The sequence below is a fragment of the Chiloscyllium punctatum genome, chromosome 18 (assembly GCF_047496795.1).
Source record: "Chiloscyllium punctatum isolate Juve2018m chromosome 18, sChiPun1.3, whole genome shotgun sequence".
NCBI lineage: Eukaryota > Metazoa > Chordata > Chondrichthyes > Orectolobiformes > Hemiscylliidae > Chiloscyllium > Chiloscyllium punctatum.
The window spans coordinates 39,118,389-39,140,772 of NC_092756.1; the positions used below are offsets into that span (position 1 = coordinate 39,118,389).

Here is a 22,384-nt window from a genome sequence, read left to right on the forward strand (position 1 = left end):
GAGTCACGTGCTGTAAACTGTGTTTACAAGCCAGATGTTTGATAACTGATAATGATGCAATCGGCTGAAGGACCATTCGCCATGCTTTTAAAAACTCAATGACTGTCATTTTTCAACTGAACCAAATCGGCAAAAATAAAGTCATCAAGACAAGTACCAAGGATTGCATATGTCGTCCTGGGTGCGAAAGTGCTGAAATGCAACTGTCTCACTGCTATTTCCCAATGTTGATTTCCAGTTAGGGAAAAAAATTTGTTGTTCCTTATGGAAATCTTAAATTTAACATGAATTCCTGACATTACAAAACAGCAAAGGTAGCCCTTCTGTCATTTCAGTGAGAATTTCATATCAGAGATGAAATCAAATGGGAAGAAACGCTGAAATAAGTTGCCTTTGCCTGCTGAGACTCAGTACTACAAAATGATCCTCATTGAAACATATAGGTATTTTCAAGGATTTAATAAGTTGGATGCAGAAAGTTTAGTTCTGTGACCAGAGCACCTCGTATCGAATGACTTGGAGATGCCGGTTTTGGACTGGGGTATGCAAATTTGAAAATCACACAACCCCAGGTTCTAGTTCAACAGGTTTAATTGGAAGTACTAGCTTTCGGAGCACTGCTCATTCATCAGATGATTGTGGAGTACACAGTTGCAAGACACAGAATTAATAGCATATGTTTACAGTGTGATGTAACTGAAATTGTACATTGAAAAATACCTTGATTGTTTGCTAAGTCTCCGATCTGTTAGAATTACCATGTTAGCTTCACTTCTTTCATATGCAAAGCGCAAAACTTTTTTATTTTAAAGTTTTATTCTCAGGTGAAGTTGAACAACTGGTGTCTGCCGCCGTGTGCTGCTGTCTGTTCCATAATGTTTAGACTGATTCTAATTTATAAAAATGACTTACCAGAGACTTACATGGATTCATGAAGTTTTTGAGCAAAGTATAATGTAACTCTGCAAGTACAAGTTCACCCAACAGACGGATATGTGTGTGTGTCTGTGTGTGTGTGTAGGAGGGTCTCTGTTTTTAGAAAGGGCAATGGGATCACCTGTACTGTGACATGAACCCAATGACCATGGGTACCGAATTTAGCTATCAGTCTCTGTGGGGGCACTTTTAGCTGCTGCCTGTTCCGAAGACCGCGTTTGAGGATTGTCACCCGAAGATCCGAGGTCGAATGTCCTGGATCACTGAACTGCTCTCCAACTGGGAAGGGGAACACCTGTCAGTTGATTAATGTGCAGCGCCCATTCCGTTGTTGTAGCCTTTGCACAGCTTCACCAATGTACCATATCTTAAGGCATCCTTGTCTGCAGATTGGTAAAGTCCACCTGAGAATGTAACGGTTAAAAGAAAGTTTTTCGATTTACATAAGAAAGAAATGAACCTTACATAGTCATTCTAACAAATGGAAGACTTAACAAGCAATCAAGGTATTTTTCCAATCTATAATTTCAGTGACATTACACTGTAACATTTCGCTATAAATTCTGTACCTTACCACTGTGTACTCCATAGCCACCTGATGCAGGAGCAGCTCTCCAAAAGCCATTGCTTCTATTAAACCTGTTGGACTATGACCTGGTGTTGTGCGATTTTTAACTTCGTATTAGAATGCGGATCTCACAATTAAAATAGAGATGAAGAAGCATTTATTCTCTCAGACAGTTCTGGATCAGTGGACTTTCTTGTAGCAGAAAGATGTTGAGGAAATGTCATTAGGTGTAATGAGGCTGAGATCGGCAGATCTTCAAACAGCAAAGACATCAAGCATTCTGGCGAAAGGCAAGAAATTGCAGTTCAAGGTCATCAGATCAGATATGAAACCATTCAATAGCAGAGTAGACTTGATGGCCTGAATGGTGACTACCTGTTCCTAAAATTGTTGGCCTTAATATGAAGCTGCAAAACCGACCTGAGTAAAATGTGCCAAATTTTTAAAAAGCGTGGATTCCCGGAGCACTGAAGCGAGGTGAAATGTACAAAGAACAACACACAAAGGGCAGACAATATTGGGTAATTGATGCGTAGTGATCAGTATACCAAGGTAAACAGTCAAACCGATATTCATTATCTACATTGAACCTAGATCCACGAGGCATGTAGTTAACTCTCACAAACCACTATTCCCCTTCCATTTTCCTGACGCCCCCTCAGTTCTTGTTTTAAACTGATTGAACGTCAGGCAATTGCAGATGACATTGCTGATGTGGAACTGTAGCATATAGAACATAGAACATTACAGCGCAGTATAGGCCCTTTGGCCCTCGAAGTTGCGCCGCCCTGTCATAGTAATCTGAAGTCCATCCCATCTACACTATTCCATGTACCTCCATATGCCTCTCAAATGACGACTTAAATGCACTTAATCTTGGCGAATCTACCACCGTTACAGGCAAAGCATTCCATGCCCTAACTACTCTCTGAGTAAAGAAACTACCTCTGACATCTGTCTTATACTTATCCCGCCTCACTTTAAAGTTGGGACACTCGTGTTTGCCGTCCCCATACTTGGAAAAAGACTCTCCCTGTCCACCTTATCTAACAATCTGATTATCTTGTATGTCTCCATTAAGTCACCTCTCAATGTTCTTCTCTCTAACGAGAACAGCCTCAAGGCCCTCAGTCTTTCCTCGTAATACATTCCTTCCATACCAGGCAAAATGCTAGAAAATCCCCTCTGCACCCTTTCCAAAGTGTCAACATCCCTCTTATAATGCGGTGACCAGAACTGTTCACAATACTTCAAATGTGGCCGTACCAGATCTTTGTACAGCTGCAGTATAACCTTCTGATTCCAGAACTCAATCCCTCAATCAGTAAAGGCCAAAACACTGTTTTCCTTCTTAACAACCCTGTCAATCTGGGTGGCAACTTTCAGGGATCTTTGTAAATGGACACCGAGATCTCTCTGCTCATCTAAACTCCCAAGAATCTTACCATTAGCCCAGTACTTTGCATTCCGATTACTCCGTCCAAAGTGTATCACCTCACACTTGTCCACATTAAACTACTTTTGCCACCTCTCAGCCCAGCTCTGCAGCTTATCTATGTCTCTCTGCAAACTACTACATCTTTCGTCACGATCCACAACTCCACCGACCATAGTGTTGTCCGCAAATTTACTAACCCACACTTCTAAGCCCTCATCCAGGTCATTTATAAAAATGACGAATGGCAGTGGACCCAACATCGACCCTTGCGGAAAGCCGCTAGTATCCGGACACCAAGATGAACATATTGCATCAACTACAACACTCTGTTTTCTTTCAGCGAGACAATTACTGATTCAAACTGATATGTCACCCACAATCCCATTACTCCGCATTTTGTATAATAGCCTATTGTGGGAAACTTATCGAACACATTGCTGAAATCCACATACAGCACATCAACCTGTTTACTCTCATCCATCTGTTTGGTCACTTTGTCAAAAAACTCATAAGATTCGTTAGGCACGACTTACCCTTTGCAAAACCGTGCTGACTGTCCCTGATCAGATTATTATTTTCCAGATGATTATAAATCCTATCTCTTGTAACCTTTTCCAAAGCTTTACCAACAACTGAAGTGAGACTTACTGGTCTGGAATTGCCAGGATTGTCTCTACTACCCTTTTTGAACAAGGGAACCACATTTGCAATCATCCAGTACCCAGGCACTACTCCTGTCGTCAATGAAGATTTCTATATCAATGACACAGCCTCGGAAATCCCCTCCCTTCCTTCCCAGAGGATACTAGGATAGATCCCATCTGGCCCAGAGGACTTGTCGATTTTCACACTCTGCAGTATTTCTAATACCTCTTCCTTGTGAACCTCAATGTCTTCGAATCCAGATGCAAGTATCTCTGTGTCTTCCTCGCCAATATTTTCATTTTATATCGTGAACACTGTCGAAAAATATTTATTCAGTGTTTCCCATGTCTCCTCTGACTCCACACACAACTTCCCACTATTATTCTTGATTGGCCCTAATTTAACTCTCGTCGTTCTTTTATTCCTGACATACCTATGGAAAGCCAAAGGATTAACCCTGATCCTATGCGCCAACAACTTCTAATGTCTCCTCCTGGCTCTCATGTCTCCTCCTGGCTCTTCTGAGCTCTCTTATTAGCTCATGCAGTGAAACGATTCTGTCTGCTGCACAACATCATTCTGCTTCGAAATATCAGGCTGTATTTCATATTGATTACTGTAAACGTTAACCTTTAACAAGCCATGACAGTGAAATCAGTGAATCCTCATCACTATCCTCTCAGGGAAGATTTCTGTTAACATCACCCTGGACATCATGAGATTCGCCATTCTATTCTCCCATCCGACTGTGCGTGATCCCCTCGGCCCTATTCCGGTCTTCTTGGTTGTTTTACAATACTGAGGCTATCCAATCATCTTTGCATTTCAGTTTCTAAAGGGTGAGACCTTCTCTCTGAGCTGGCAATGTGCTTGCTCAGTGGTGATAACACTGTCGTTGTAAACTAGAAAAGTGCTTGAAATAGACCATTCCTGCTTTTCATTGCAAGAACTTGAGGCAAACCGTTCGGCAGGACAGGAAATAGTGGGCGTGAGCAGTGATCAAGTTTGGCAGCAAGAACGTGGTGAGGCAGTATAAACCACAGAGTAATGGGGAAACAATGGGCAAGGAACACTGGGACGGGAGGGGCTGAATGCTTCCTTTCTTTGCTGTAACCAGACATTGGTGTTGAATTCTGAAATGGGACAACATCAGACCAGTCGGTGAAATCTGACTTTCTGCTTGTTTTCTCCCGAGGCCTGTGTCACACTTGGGGAAATGTGCCTGCGTGCTTCAGTCTATGGGTAAAAATGGGGTTCAGTTCCCATCTCAAACTTTAATCACATTTATTGTGTTTTACGAGATTAAAATGTTCCAGAGAAATTAGCATTCAGGTGAAACGTTAGAGTTCACAAGGTTACAGACCAAGTGCTGGGAAATGAGATGATGGGACCCATTTCCGTGCTGTAAACACTCGATAATTAAATCATTTTTGAGGGGAAGCATATCTGCAGTGACATAATTCCAAAAACTGTGTTATGAAGAAACGGTGCAACTGCTTCTGCCCTCATCCCTGGTGATCTCGTGGTTAGTATTGAGCGCTTTAACTGAGTGGCCTGGGTTTCATTACCGTTCAGGAAATCAGAACTTCTTGTTCCTGACGCAGCGAGAGCAGCTCCACCAGGAATCTGTTTCATGCCTTAGATCAGTCAACACCCCAGCTCATCAAAGAAGGGAAAGGTGCCTTCCCACTCTCTGCACAGTCAGACAGTTAATCCTTCATTCTCCTCTGATTCCACTTCCCAAAGAGTTTCAAAATATTGTTAAAACTGAGTCTCAGCTATTTCTTTTCTGTCTTTTCATACATAGGAGCTGCAGCGACTGAGTGCGTTGGTTTCTGAAAACGAAACGTACCCATGAGCAATGTGTGGGACTCTTTCAGGATTGCCTTCTCTGACAACCGTGGGACATGACTGATGTTGTCTGTGATATGGAAGTACCAGTGTTTGAGTTGAGTAGACAAAGTTAAAAATTACATAATATCAGGGCAGAGTCCAGCAGGTTTATTTGGAAGCACGAGCTTTCGGAGAGCCGCTCCTTCATCAGGTGGGTGTTTTTTTGCAGAAACTTGGTGTGTACGTCAATATGCGCGATTTTTTGGAAGATCATCTGGACTTTAACTGACCATTCGTGGTGTCGATGGTACCCATGACGTGGAGGTGTTGGTGTTGGATTGGGGTGGATAAATTCAATAATCACACAAAGCCATTTTAGATTCCAACAGTTGACAAACACCTGATGAAGAAGCAGTGCATGGAACACTGGTGCTTCCAAATACGTCTGTTCAATACAATCTGGTGCTGTGTGATTTTTACTTTGATAGCTCTTGGCAATGTTTAACTGGTCGAAGACAGTGAAAGAATTTTCGTTCGTGGAGATGAAAGTTTCAAATAGTACCCACCTCGGCATAACAAAAATGAGTAGGTTGGATGTGTGATGAATCTCCATAATGCGCTTGCGCAAAGTAAAAGCCGAACCTACAACCACCTGATCCGTAGCCAGCTATACAAATGGTTGTACCACTGGCCAGATGCACAGCTGAGACTTTACACGCTGCAGGGCTGTGGTGTTAACAAGGACATGAGCAATAGCAGTAGCAGTCACAAGGTGAACAAAAAACAAAGATAATCACCATTATTGATTCACTTCAAATTGTCCTCAAAAAAACGACCATTGACAATCTGATCAGCCAATCAATGAGGTCCCTGCTGATCTTGGAAATTGCAACGGACTTTGCTGCGTTTTCACCATAATTTGAGGTAAACTCCAGCCTAATCATAACATCGCATATTCCCATTAATTTTCAGCTTTAGATTACGTTAATGACCTGTCCATATTTGCAGGAAATGAGTGAAAACGTCCTTCCGCTGATGTAATCCAGTGCAGAGTCGGCCAGAAAAGAAAAGACAAAGACATGAAACATCACTCCCATTTCTCTCTGTAACAATACGTTTTCCTGAGTTGAATATTTGCAGGACTTGTCTTTACTATCTAAATAATTAATTATTTTCCAGGGAAAGATCCTTCATAAATCAATTAACATCTGAGCTGTTGAAACATATTTTACTTTAGATTAAAATAGTTGAACATCCTTTCCCCCAGCCTAATGTCCCAATCCTCCCTCCTCTTCCATGTAAATACCAGCTGCTCTAGGTGATGTTGGAGCTCCCAACCTGACGTTCCAATGCTCCTTTCTGCTCCAATGCAATAGAAGCGGCTCGACTTGAAGTTGGAGCGCCCAGTCTGATGTCCCAATGCTCCCTGCTCCATGTCAGTAGAAGTGGTGCAGTTCAGGTTAGACCTAACACTCTGATGTCCCAATGCTCCCAGCTGCTACATGTCATTAAACGCTGGTACTTGTGAGGTTGGAGCTCCCAGTCTGATGTCCCAATGCTCCCTACTGCTACATGTCATTAAAAGCTGCTCCAGGTGAGAGTGGAGCTCCCAGATGGATCTTGCAAAGCTCCCTGCTCCATGCTAACTGAAGCCTCTCCAAATGAGGATGGATCTTGCATTCGGATGTGCCAATGCTCCCTGCTGCTCCATGTCAACAGAAGCTGCTGCAGGTGTAGTTGGAACTCCCAGACTGATGTCACAATGTTCCCTGGTCCACGTCAAAAGACGTTGCTCCAGATGAAGTGGGAGCTCCCATCCCGGGCAGCTCACATACTTCTATACCATTATAGAAATACTGCCCACTGAACATTTCCACCACTGGAGCCATTGGTGGAATATCCGCATCATGAGAACCTAATATTATTTTTAGTCACCACCGAATCATTGTTTCCAAAAGTTATTCTTTCTTAAACCTTACTTAGAATGTGCATACTGCAGTCAATCCGAAGGAAGATAATGGTGCTAATTGATCTATGCTTAATAAAAATTACATCCTATTTTTCATGTTGAGTAACTGCGAATTAGTAAGGACAATTTTTATATTGAAATTACACTTTTAATGCAGATGAGAGAATGTGGTTTGCATTATTTAAAATTAACTTGTTCACTATGTAAAATGATCAAATAGATCTCAATTTCAAAACAAAATTGGTAACGTTGTCATCCATCTTGAAATCTGGTGTCTTCTTATTTCAACCAGATGGGTATAATAACGAAAAGTCTATTAATGATATGCGAATAAAGACACTTTAAATCACAAGGTTTGTGAAGGTTTGTAGCTCAGGTTGAGGTTTAGGGTGTAGGTTTGCTCGCTGAGCTGTAGGTTTGATATCCAGACGTTTCATTACCTGGCTAGGTCACATCATCAGTGGCGACCTCCAAGTGAAGTGAAGCTGTTGTCTCTTGCTTTCTATTTCTATCTTTCTCCTCGATGGGGTTCCTGGTGGTGATGTCATTTTCGGTTTGTTTTCTGCGGAGTTGATAGATGGCATTTTGATCTATGTGTTTGTTTATGGCATTGTGGTTGGAGTGCCAGGCATCTGGGAATTCTCTGGCATGTCTTTGCTGAGACTGTCTCAGGATCAATGCGTTTCCCAAGTCGAACCGGACTACCAAAAATCCATAAACCAGGAGCCCCCTCAGACCCATAGTCTCATTACCCGGCACACCAACTTACAGACTGGACAAAGAACTACACGCAGACTGAAATACCTCATAGAAGAGTCACAGCACTCCATCCACTCCACCCAGGAATTCCTAAAAATCATCAAAAACACCAGAGTAGAGGAAGGGGAAGCAATGATCTCATTCGACATTACAGCACTGTTCACATTCTTCAACATCGACCTGGCAAAGGAAACACTTACCACACATTTAGAACAGACCATCACACACACCAACCACCATCAATCACATAACCAACGAAAACATCATGAAGCGAGTGGACCTGTGCCGGACTACCCACTTCACTTTCAACAACATAGTCTACAAAGAAACCAAGGGCCCACGAATGGGATCTCCGCTATCAGGATTCATAGCAGAAGCGGTAATGCAAAGACTAGAACAAACAGCCCTCCCAACAATCAAACCAAAATCTAGGTCCGCTACGCAGATGACACCTTTGTCATCACAAAACGAAACAAGATAGTAAAGATATTTAACATCATCAACAACACCCTCACAGGCATAAAGTTCACCAAGGAGGAAGAAACCGACAACAAACTCGCATTCCTGAATGTCACAGGAGAAAGAAAGGACAACGGAGAACTACAAACCTGCGCATACAGAAAACCGACAAACACTGACCAAATACTTAACTACACCAGCAACCAACCCAACACTCACAAACGAAGCTGCGTCAGAACAGTATTCCAACGAGCCACCACACACTGCAGCACAGACGAACTTCGGAAAACAGAGGAGAACCACCTATACAACGTATTCGAGAAGAACAGATACTAAAAAGGACAGTCTGCAGATTCCTCAAGAACAAACCACGACAAGCAGACCAAACACAGCCAGAAACCATAACAACCTTACCATACATCAAAGAAGTTTCAGACATGACAGCCATACTACTAAGACCCCTCGGAATCCTAGTAGCAGACAAACCCACGTACACTCTCAAACAAAAACTAACAAACTTAAAAGACCCAGAACAACCCAGAGACAAAACCAACGTCATCTACAAAATTCCATGCAAGGACTGCCACAAACACTACGTAAGACAACAGGATGAAAGTTAGCCACGAGGATATACGAACACCAGCTAGCCACAAAAAGACACGATCTTCTCTCCCTCGTAGCCCTACACACGGATTAAAAATACCACCATTTCGACTGCGAAAACACATCTATCCTAGGACAGGCTAAGCAAAGACACGCCCGAGAATTCATAGAGGCCTGGCACTCCAACCACAATGCCATAAACAAACACACAGATCGTGATACCACCTATCAACCAAACAGAAAACGAAAAGGAAATGACATCACCACAAACCACAGGAACCCCATCGAGGAGAAAGATATAAATATAAAGCAGGAGACAACAGCTTCGCTTCACTTGGAGGTCGCCACTGATGATGATGTTACCTAGCCAGGTAATGAAACGTCTGGATATCAAACCTACAGCTCAGCAAGCAAACCTACACCCTACATTTTAAATTATTTTTCATGTTTATGTTGCATGAATCTGCAGTTATTGGTCCACAGTTTAGTTTAACTCCCTATAGGTGACATGCTGATTTCTCCAGTTGTTCATAGATCAATGTGATGCATCCAGTGTGTGCATAACGTGAGGGAGCTTGCTTCCCACATCTTGTGTTTATCTGTGCCTTATGTCCAGCATTCATCAATGGCGAGAGCAAGGGGCGAGGGCGAGACCAATGTGTAAGTCTCTCTGTGCCCATGCACGGCACCCACAGCGGCAATTCTCCACTGTGCATTTACAGCCAGTTCTCAGTGCCCCTTCACCCACGCCCTGCCCCTTTGAAATATCTCCATTATTTTGTGCTGTCTCGCTGTGCTCTTTTCACCAGGATGAATTACTTCTACTCAACCTCCTCCAGATTTCATCTGACAAAACATTCATTATGAATCCCTTTGCATAAACATGCATTTCGCAACTCTCGTTATTTGATTTTCCTGGATGTCTTTCATACAAAAACACGTTCACAGCAACTTGACTTGAAAAAGGAAACCATGCTCCTTTTTTTTATTCCAATGTAACCTCCATTTCAGTCAACAAGCTTAAACTATTCTTTGAAATTCTGTAACAGCGTCGATGCATATGAACGGACTATTGGAGCTCCAACTTCAACACGATAACTGTGATCATCTGAAAACAACACCACGGAAATGCCGTTCATAACAGCGACGAGAGTGGGATTCGAACCCACGCGTGCAGAGCACAATGGATTAGCAGTCCATCGCCTTAACCTCTCGGCCACCTCGTCACAGATGCAAACGAAGCTATTACCTTATGAATAATTGAATTGCGTAAATTATGCAGAGCAGCAGATATTTCTCCCTGGTGTTGGTGAAATGAGAAATAACACAGTACGGTTCCAAGACGATGGTCTGACCCCTGGGTTGTGGGGAAAGTGCACTCCCACTGTCACACGATGCACATAGTGATCAGAAAAAAACGAGGAAATGAATATGTAACAAGGTCTGTTGAATTCTGTGAAGATTTGAAGTCAACGGAATGAAGAACCCGAGACAGCAGGAAGTGTTCTTTCAATAAAGAGTTGGAGAAAGCTCTTAAGGATAGTGGAGTAAAGGGTTATCGGGATAAGGCAGGAACAGGATACAAATTGAGGATCTTCAGCCATGATCACAATGAATGGTGGTGCTGGCTCGAAGGGCAGAATGGCCTACTCCTGCACCTGCTGTCTATTGTCTATTAAATTGCCTGTGAGGAATTGTTTTCCAGACTGGAGGAGAGTGCATAGTGTTGAATGTCATTATTCGGAACACCTAACTTCCGCTCAGATGTTTTTGACACGCACTTGTGTACAGAACAGACAATTTCAAAATCCTAAATAAGGCTAAATTGATAATTGAACTCACCAATGCAAAAACTTTGATCTGCATCATTTTCCTGGGCCGTGCGACACCAAGTCACTGTATGATCACAGCAACACAGTGAGCAAGTGTCAGAAGGAAAATGATTGCAGTGCCAGTGCGCATGCTGAGAGCAGCAGGTGACACACGCGGAAGTGCATTTCCCACAACAGGAACACTTCCCAAACAGCGGACTGCGGTGGAAGAATTCACAGGGAGTTTACACTATGAAATTCGATGCCAGAGACACAATGGAGATCTGTCATTGAGTCTGTTCAAGATGAAGATTTTAAGATTTCTACAGATGCAAAACAAAATAAAAAGCTCATGGGTTAGTGAAGGCAAAAGATGAAATCGTACAATTCATCAATCTACCCATCTTTACAATGAGTACCTCACCACTTTCCTCACTCGGGGACAGAACCACTGGTGAAGATGATCATATAATCCCCGTTACTAGACATGGAATCAGAGAAACTCCGTTTCCCAAACGTTCAGGTAAAACCAGGAATGTGGAGGTAAGCATTAATGTGTTGCTCCTGTGCTGAAGGTGACCAGTGCACGGTATCTCTGTTTAAGTATAGTGGGGTGTGCTGTGCCGAAGTTTTAATTTTGAGCCTCACATGGAGCAACTTCAATTTGTCGTCGTGTTGAGGGATACGGACAGAAGGTGATATTGAGCAAAGTCAAGTTTATGGGAAAATACCGTGTTTGTGGATTGAGAAACAACCTTTTCTGGATAATGACTCCTTGATCAACAAACATACTGCAAGTATCTAAAACGTGAAGAGACATATGTGGAGAGAGAGCCGAAGGTGATTTTTCAGCAGATGGATAACGTTTCCCATGTGTACTGCGTTAAATTCCGGGAAAAAAAGATGTTGAACTGGTTTCATGTTACACAGTTTGTTGCAATGTCACAAAGGTTGTTGCAATAATCAAAAAAGAAATCACGTTGGAACGTTTGAATGTTGCATTGAACTGAATTTTGTTCTGAGCATATTTTACCTGAAATGGCGTGCTGCAGAGAAGTACAGAGGGTTAACAATACAAAAGGACAGAGTCTTCTTGGTGGATTTCTTGGGTGGAGTTAAGAATGTACGAAATATACTTAACATCATGTGAATGTGGTCAAATCTTTAAAGTAAGTGTTGCCTCTCCAAGTGACGATTCAATTCCTACTCATTAGGATATCACTTCCGTCTGCAGTTATTTTAGGGCATGAGCTCCATTTACAGAGTTTCACCTTGAATAATACGTCACACCTTACCAATCCATGAACTTGTTATACTGAGTACTGTTCAGTTGTTCGTGTTCATGAAATGTCTTTGTGTCTGAAGTCAACAAATTCGAAATTGTGACGCAACCACACTGACTTTGTCTCAATGGTAAATTCTCTCCTTGTACGTTTGTTCGTGTAATTTTTAACTCACTCTGAAGTAAGCTTCAACGTTTTATTTCTGGAAATTCGTTCACGATTTAAATAACTCTATTCAGTGGAAGAAAATCTCATCCAAACTTTTCTTAACCATTCACTAATGGTTTTCAAGCTCTCACGAAAGTTATTTATTCACGAGAAAGAGGGACTTTCCCGATTTATTCATTCAAACCTTGTGTGATGTGAAAATCTCATTTGCTTACATCATACTTGCGTGTTTCTGCTCGAGCATTTCCAAATCTCGTGAATAAACTCCTTCATTCTTTCTATCATCCCGTTTGTATCCTTTCTGATAATTTTATGTTTCAGAAAACAACGTCACTTGTCTTTCTAATATCTTGCTATCCAGGAAACAGCGTCTGTGCCATTTCTAACTTCTTTACATATTTTTGGTGGAGAATGAGGACAAGGATTACACACAATACGCCCACTGAGTGTGACCTAAAGGTTTTACAGTTCCACTATGAACTCTTTGCTTTTTAAATATGACGCCTCTATTTATAAACTCCAATCAGGTAAATTACAATCTATCCAGTTCATGAACATCGTATCTATCACTTCATTTATTCTTCCACAGAATGTCCGAAAGGTTTGTAAGGCCAACATCTCTAAACCCCCATGTCCTGAGTTAGTCTCAGCTATTTCTAAAGGTGACTGAAGTTCAAATACTTCATAGTGTGTCTCCCGTCATTCCAGTGCAGACTGGTTCTGGACAGCAAATGCCATCACCAAAGGCCACCTTGGATCTGAAATCAACAGTTTTCACATAGTAATTGTCGTCGCTATTGTGTATCGTATGTCCGTGTACTTGTTCATCATTTCATGGGTCCCTGTATTGAATTCTACTGAACAATTATTTTGTGAATGGAGACATTCCCTTCACCACTCATTTGAAACTCAATGAAACATTGAAACATTTTACTCATATGCTTCCAGAGGACAGTCCTGCCATTACTGGGATGAATCAGTGAACATTCCCCACGTATCGTTGAAGTCAAGGATATCCTTTTCCATTTTAGGAGATCATTACAGCCCTGAATCCCATGGGTGCGTTCATGAACACCAAAACAGTTGCAGCAAGACTTTAAAACGAAGATTTTGCAATCTGCTTACATTGGTTGACCCAAAAATTACATTCCATATTGTGGTATGTTTGTGGATGAAAGCACTTTCTGAATCTTGAGCCAATACATTTCAGTTTTGTCAAAACATTATCATTCGCTGTTCTCTCTTTCCCTATCAGTTTCCCGTTTTATATCCCGCATTTTATCAGTTTATCTTAAGTTTTCAATAATTTCAATCAATCTCGCTCCTGATTACCAATCCGAGAGAATGCCACAATTTTGTCAATTTATATGCAGTGCAGCTGTAGGGCGCGGTGACCAAGTGGAAAGGCATTGGTCACGTGAAATAAAAGGAGCCAGCTGGTGGAATCTGGCCGTTCCATCAAAGTCATATTTAAAACATTTAACGTAATCTTTAGCCAAATCATATTGGCAGAAAATAAGAAAACAAAAATGACAAAATTGCTGATGTTGAAAATCAAACGAAAACAGTCGTTGCTGGAATATTTCAGGACATCTGGCAGCATCTGTGGAGAGACGGACCCAATGGATATGAAACGCTAACTGTGATTCATCTGCACAGATGCTGCCAGCTCACCTGTGATTTTACAGCAATTTCTGTTTTTGTTTCAGATTGGCAGATTTTGTCGCAGTCCATGAGAACAGTGCTCATTAGAATCAAACAGAGAGCATGGACCTGGTAGTGTGAAATGAGATAGTAATAATGAATGAGTGGAGAGTGTTCTTTTGGAAAAGCACAGCAGGTCAGGAAACATCCGAGGAGCAGGAGAATGGACGATTTCGGCATAAGCCATTCATCAGAAATTAGGCTTGTGAGTCGGGCAAAGGAACAAAGCTGAAGCCAGGTGCCAACTCGCAGGCACCTCCTCCTACAGACCACGATCACAAACTCTCCTCCCCTCAACAAACTATCATCTCCCAGACCATTCACAATCTCATCACCTCTGGGCATCTCCCATCCACATCCTTCAACCTCATTGTCCATGAACCGCGCACTCCCCGATTCTACCTCCTTCCTAAGATTCACAAACCTGACTGCCCCACTCGACCTATTGTCTCATCCTGAGCCTGTCCCATCCGCATAATCTCTTCCTACCTTGATACAATCTTCTCTTCCCAGTTCAGGAAATGCCCACTTACATTCGTGATACCCCTATGCACTTCACCTCCTCCAAGAATTTATTTTCCCTGGCACCCAACGCGTCATCTTCACCATGGACATCCAGTCCCTGTACAAATCCATCTGCCATGACAGAAGTCTGCAAGCCTTCCATTTCGAAATCTCACACCATCCCAACCAGTACCTTTCCACTGACATCCTCATCCACGTGGCTGAACTGGTCCTCACAATCAACAAGTTCTCTTTCCAATTCTCCCACTTCCTCCATCGAAACCCGCATAGGACCTAGCTATGCCTGCCTGTTTGTCAGATACGCGGAACTGTCCATCTTTCGCAATTACACAGGCACCATCCTCCAACTGTGCCTCCGCTACATTGATGAATGTTTCGGGCCACTTGGTGCTCCAACGAGGTGGTTGAATAGCTCACCAACTTTACCAACACCTTCCACTCCAACCTCAAATTTATCCGGATCATCTTGGCAACTTCACTCATCTTCCTGGACCTCTCCATCACCGACTCTGGCGACTGACTAATGACAGTCATATACTACAAGCCCACTGACTCTCACATGAATATGGAGTACATCTCCTCCAACCCTATCTCGTGTAAGAACGCCATTCCTTATTCCCAATGCCTCCACCTCCAGCACATCTGTTCCCAGGATGACCAATTGCACCTCAGGAAGAGCCAGTTGGTCTCCTTCTTCCACGATCACAAATTGCCTTCCCACGTGGTTGACAGCGCCCTCAAGTTCATCACCTCCATTTCACACACCACCACCCTTGAAGCCATGCCTCTCAACGCAACAAGGACAGAACCACCTGGTGCTCACCTTACACCCCCATCAAACTGCGCATAAACGCATCATATTCTGCCACTGATGCCACCTCCAAACAGACACCACCACCAGAGATATATTTCGCTGCCCAACCCTGCCAACATTCCGTAAAGACCATTCCCTCCATGAACCCTTCTTCAGGTCCACACATCCTCCCATCAGCCCACAACCCTCACCTGGCACCTTTCACTGCCACCAAAGGAAGAGTGAAACTAGCACCCACACCACTCCCCTCACCTCAGCCAAGGCCAGAATGGACCATTCCACATCCATTAGAAATTCACCTGTACAGCTACCAATGTCATCTACTGAATCCGTTGCGCCCAGTGTGGACTCCTCGACATCAGGGAGATAGGATACCTTCTTGCAGATCATTTCAGAGAACATCTCTGGGACACCCGCACCCACCAACTTCACCGTCCCGTGGCTGAACACTTCAACTCCCCCTCCTACCCCATCAAAGACATCCAGGTCTTGCACCTCACCACTGCCAAACCGATACCACCCAACGCCTGGAGGAGGAAGACTACACCTATCGGCTAGGGACCCTCACACCACACGAGATAAATGTGAATTTGAACAGTTACCTCATTTCCCCTCCCCCAAGCCCAAGCCTTCAACTCGCCACCGCCCTCTCGACCCATTCCATCACTGCTATTTCTGACCTAATTTCTTCTCCCTCCTATTCATCCATCTACTGCTTTCCAGCTATTTCCCCTCAACCCCACACCATTTCCATTTATCTCTCAGCCCGACTCACATGCCTTATTCGAGATTAAGGGCTTACGCCTGAAACCTGAATTCTCCTGCGCCTCGGATGCTACCTGATCTCCTGTGCTTTTATAGCATCACACTACCAACTCTGATCTCCAGCATCTGCAGTCCTTACGTTCTCCTTGGAATTATCAATGACCTTAGAGTGAATATACCCCTCGATTGCAGTGATCACAGTGTGACTGAGTTTTCCATTTATTTTGGGTGAGGGCAGGCTGGATCTGAGACGAGCGCTTAACATCTAAACAACGGGAATGGTATCAGATCGCGAAGTTTGGGTGGGCTGAAGTGAAGTGGAAAATTCTGTCAGAAGATGGGTCAGTACAACTGCATCACATCACCCAGGCTGTAAATGACACGCAGAGTGAGAAAATCAACTTCAGTGCAGGCACAATGACAGGTAAAGTGGAAAGGAGACAATACAACACACTGAGGTGGAGTGGAATTAGTTATGTGAAAGGATTCGATATACAAGCTACACCTTTACATATGGACTGCCCTCACATTGGAAAAAGGAATTTCCTGCAGTATAACGGCGATATTTGCCTGTGATATCGCAATGTTGAGAGACACTGACATAGTTTCTTCTGTTGCAGCGTGGCCTCGTAAAATCATGATCGTCCCATCAACCAGAATTCAATACTTCAAAGCTCTCCTCTGCGCTGTACAACTTATTTGCTGCTCCTGTAGTCAGATCTTAATCGTTTCACTGTGTCTCTTCTTCTGCTTCCTGCTTCATGGAAAAACTTGAAACGTGAACAATTCCACTTTCCACTTTCACCAATCTTTTGCAACTTCCGAGTTGGCACAGGTATGAGTGACCGCTTGGCCTTCTCGAGCGCTCTCACTCTGGTATGATCTGAATGATAAAGTGAACTGTGTCTGATCTGCAGAATGTCCCCACGCGGGACAGTGCTGTTTATTCCATCCCCGGGGACTGAGGTGTCTCTATTGGCAGAATATTCAGCCATTTCCCTCCACTTGCAGGCATTATGAGGGGATGTAAATGCGGATATGCTCTGAAGCTTCCTCTCACGGGCACAGCCAGGTGCAAGAGCCCTGCTGGAACTTAGCAACTTTGATTGCGAACTTCCTCCAAATGTCATTCATTTGAGAGAAAGAGAAAGGTGCTGAGCTGGTGGGAAAGAGAGAAATGGGCCATGGACTCTCTTCCCTCAGTAAAATGCAAATAAGTGCATTTTTGTGCTGCCCATTTGATGTTCAGAATCAATCTTCACAGAACAATCCAGCAGAAAGGCTTTTGATTTACAGGCGTCGGTTTCTTTGCTGCAATCGAGCTTCAGTTAACATCTGAGTCCCAACTGTCCCAGATGAAGCGACTCCGAATGAAACCCTCACTCACTGAGAACCATCCCCTCAGCCAGGTGCTGCGGGGCTGCAGGCAGTCCAAAGCGGAAGGGAGGATTAAAAACGAACCATTATTTCTCCCTCAGCCTCTCTGCCACATTGACAGGGAGAGGGACGGCAGAGACGTGTGACGTCATTCACGTGCCGACAGAAGCCGTTCAGCCCATCCAGTCCATGGTAAATCTCTATCGCTTGCTTCTCTCTGAGGTTATTCATCATCAGTGCTGCTTGTTCTAATAAGAGGGAACTGTATCTGTGTCGAAATGCTGTCTCCAACATACTAACCACATGTCATTCACGGCTGTTCATTTCACCGGAGGACCCTGCTGTGTGACACAGCGTGGGGAAGAACTGCAAGGCTGTTGAAATAATGAATGCAGATGCTGTAAACCACATGCTGGATTAGTTGTGCTGGAAGAGCACAGCAGTTCAGGCAGCATTCCAGTATCTTCGAAATCAACGTTTCGGGCAAAAGCCCTTCATCAGGAATAAAGGTAGTGAGCCTGAAGCGTGGAGAGATAAAGCTAGAGGAGGGTGTGGGTGGGGAGAAAGTAGCATTGAGTTCAATGGGTGAGTGGGGGAGGGGATTAAGGTGATAGGTCAAGGAGGAGAGGGTGGAGTGAATCGGTGGAACAGGAGATAGGCAGGTAGGACAAGTCCGGATAAGTCATGGGGACAGTGCTGAGCTGGAAGTTTAGAATTAACAGCGCCAGAGACCCGGGTTCAATTCCCGCCTCAGGCGACTGACTGTGTGGAGTTTGCACGTTCTCCCCGTGTCTGCGTGGGTTTCCTTCGGGTGCTCCGGTTTCCTCCCACACTGCAAAGATGTGCAGGTCAGGTGAATTGGCCATGCTAAATTGTCCGTAGTGTTAGGTAAGGGGTAGATATAGATGCAGGGGTATGGGTGGGTTACGCTTCGGCGAGGCGGTGTGGACTTGTTGGGCCGAAGGGCCTGTTTCCACACTGTAAGTAATCTAATCTAAAAAAGACTAGTGTGACGTGGGGGAAGGGGAAATGAGGAAACTGTTGAAGTCCACATTGATGCCGGGGGGTTGAAGTCTTCTGAGGTGGAAGATGAGGCGTTCTTCCTCCAGTGGTGAGCAGCGGTGAAGGAGGCCCAGGGCCTCCATGTCCTAGGCAGAGTGGGAGGGGGAGTTGAAATGTTGGGCCACGGGGCGGTGTGGTTGATTGGCGTGGTTGTCCTGGAGATGTTCCTGAAAGCGCTCTGCTAGGATGCGCCCAGTCTCCCCAATGTAGAGGATACAGCAACGGATACAATAAATGATATTAGTAGATGTGCAAGTAAAACTTTGATGGATGTGGAAGGCTCCTTTAGGGCCTTGTATAGAGCTGAGGGAGGAGGTGTGGGCACAGGTTTTCCAGTTCCTGCCGTGGCAGGGGAAAGTGCCAGGATTGGAGGGTGGGTTGTAGGGGGCGTGGACCTGACCAGGTAGTCACGAAGGGAACGGTCTTTGCGGAAGGCAGAAAGGGTTGGGGAGGGAAATATATGCCTGGTGATTGGGTCTGTTTCGAGGTGGTGGAAATGTCGGTGGATGATTTGGTTTATGAGAAGGTTGGTAGGGTGGAAGGTGAGTACCAGGGGCGTTCTGTCCTTGTTACGGTTGGAGGGGTGTGGTCTGAGGGTGGAGGTGTAGACGAGATGCGTTGGATGGCATCTTTAACCACGTGGGAAGGGAAATTGCCGTCTCGAAAGAAAGAGGCCATCTGCTGTGTTTTGTGGTGGAACTGGTCCTCCTGGGAGTAGATCCAGCGAAGGCGGAGGAATTGGGAATACGGGATGGCATTTTTGCAAGAGGTAGGTTGGGAAGAGGTGTGGAAGTGGTAGGGTGGGAAGAGGTGTGCATCAGGTCAAATCTCCGTCACATTCGTGACTGTTGTTCTTATGTTTATTTCTTCTCTACGTGTGCTGAAGTAACACAGTGAGGGATCAATTACTGTTGTCAGACATACATGTAGGGGCGTATTAAATACTGAAGTTGTGAGATTCGAGCAGTGTTTATTAACATAGACCATTCACTGTTCGAAGCTCAGGCTCAGGAATTTGACAGAGAGCGAATTTGAGCAAAGGTTGAGCCGGGGCGTTTACCCCATGACGTACCACGAGTTTCTGCGGTTGCTTTGTTGTTTACCTCATTTCTGTGTCTTGCATCATTGAGGATTTTGATGTTGTCCCCTCTATACAAAAGGCCGGTGCTTATGCAACATTGTACAAAAGATGCAGTCCAATAACAGCCAATGCTAATTCTGTCTACTTATCCAGATATTGACCTCTGGAAACAGCACTGTGCACTCTCCTCGAGTCTGGAAAACAACTTCCTCACATATAATGCTATATTCTCGCTCTCATGGTGCTGTTCATTCCATCGGCTTCTGTTTTTCACAGAATCCGATTCAATAGATCTTGTCACTGTGTCATTTCTTTCCATGTGGTCAGATCTTGTGAACAGAATATCACAGTGGGAGTGCCCTGGGCCCATAACCCAGAAGTCAGACCATACTCAGGGAACCGTATTCTGGTTTTGATCATTTCATGAACACCAGGAAGAGATATCTATGCTCTTCAAAATTTAATTACCTGTTTTAAGAAGAAAGGTAAACAGTTCCTGGTTCCTGCTTTTGTTACCACACGGACCAAGATTGTAAATGCTAGAACCAGTCGAGACTGTCCGCTCTCCCACATCCAAGTTATCCCCAGGTTGTGTTAAGATGATGGTCTGAATCGCTTCCTTCTCTTCCCTGTCACTCTAGGATGATGTGAGCTGTGAAATCTTTGATGTGAACTGGAGGCAACGTGGAAAAATGTATACACAGCAGGTGCGTGAGCGACGGGACTCGCTGCAGTAACATCCCATGCTGATTCAGACAGCAGAAGCCTCCCTGTGACTTCGAGAAGCACAGACACTGTTCCCGAATAATGGCGAGAGATTCACTCTTTCCTCGCAGTTCTGCATTTTCTAGCTCTCTGAAGTGGCATTCTTTGGACAATGGTTCCAAAAAGAAGATGATTTCTTGTGCATGCACGATCTCCCTTTTCTACACCTTTCCAGAATTCCCATACTTCCCACTCCCGCCAGCCCCCTACCCCGCTCCACACACCCGTGTTTGATAGGGAGCTGAAGACCGCATTCAAGCTGCTCGACACTAATACTGCGTGACAATGGAGGATGAGTTCGTCCAGTTCTCAATGAAGATTGCCCTGTTCCGGGAAAGCAGCTAGCACAGCCTCCTGGGAGAAGCGAGTCAGAATGGAAAGGAACTGTTATTAAAACTCTGTGCTTCTTTCACTCCGAAACAGCAGAAATAGCCTTAGTTAACCCAAAACTCACCTGATTTCTGGTTACCACGTCTGGCGCCGTTCTGGCTCGTTTGTCTCGGGTGTGACATTGCTTCAGACAGGTGACATATGTGCGAGAGTTCTCGCGTTCACATTGCGGATGAGCCTTGGAATTTTGCACACTACTTCATTTTTGACTGTGAAGATATGATTTCGATGAGGTCGGTTTCAGATGAAGATTCCAAAGCTTGAAAATATACACAAGCAAGTTCAAGAACCGCTTCTTCTCGGCCATTGCTGCTCTGAGAAATGGATTGTATAACTTGAAATAATGCTGAACTTGCCAATGTGGATTTTGCTGCGCGCACGTCCGATACGGAGTAACCTGAATTCCTAAGTCTGGCCAAATTTTGCTTTCCTCACGCTGTGATCTGCATGTCCTTGATGACTATGATCCGACTTTACCATCGCAAACAACGCTTTCCACTGTACTTAGGTCCATGTGACAATCAATCAATCAAAACACATTCATTTCCTCATTGCGTGGAGCCAGCAGAGCGCCGGTGGGCTGCATGGCCTCAGTCTGCAGTGTGACACATTTTGTGATTCTGATTGAAATTGCAAATAAAACAGCAGAATTGGGGAAGTTACAGGGTGGTTATATTGACACAGCCGGGACACATCTGTGCCACAGTGTATCACACAATAACAGTGAAGATATTTTAACGTCATCATCGAAGGTACATGCTATAAAAACCTGAAGACAACGGGAAACCGCTGTGGTCAGCGATAACAGAGCGGCCCAGAGGGATCGTGGTGGGCGCATAATCCAGAAATTAATGAATGAAAAGCATCCTCTGCTCGATGACAATTCCAGCTTTCAGTGTATGTACTGCAACTGCCAGAGTTTCGCTATAACAGTGCTCCGTTCTTCACATTACATAATGATGAGCCATATGCGTCCTGTCACTCAATGGTATCTGAAATAGATACACCCGCCACATTTATGTATTTGAGGAAACACACGTTTGAAGTTATGGAAGATTTTTTTGCTGTTCTCTGGAGGTCTGTTATGAACTGATTCGCAAAGTCACTTGACTGAGCTGGGAATACACTGGCGAAGGTGAGAGAAATCAGTTGGTGTGTGGGCCATACCCCTGACGCCTTGAAGTTATTCCCCACGCTGTGTCACACAGCGGGGTCCTCCGGTGAAATGAACAGTCATGAACGACATGTGGATCAGTAGTTTGGAGACAGGATTTCAACACAGACACAGTTTCCTATTATTACAACAAGCACCACTGATGATGAATACCCTCAGAGAGAAGCAAGTGACAGAGATTGACCGTGGACTCGATGGGCTGAACGGCTTCTGTCGGCACGTGAATGACGTCACACGTCTCTGCCGTCTCTCTCC

General features: G+C 44.3%; 1 non-coding gene across 1 annotated transcript; it reads right to left on the reverse strand.

The window, feature by feature from the left end:
• Positions 1–10,354: 10,354 nt before the first annotated feature.
• On the reverse strand, positions 10,355–10,436 carry trnas-gcu (transfer RNA serine (anticodon GCU)). Its single transcript has one exon. It is a non-coding gene; the product is annotated as a tRNA-Ser (tRNA).
• Positions 10,437–22,384: the final 11,948 nt, after the last annotated feature.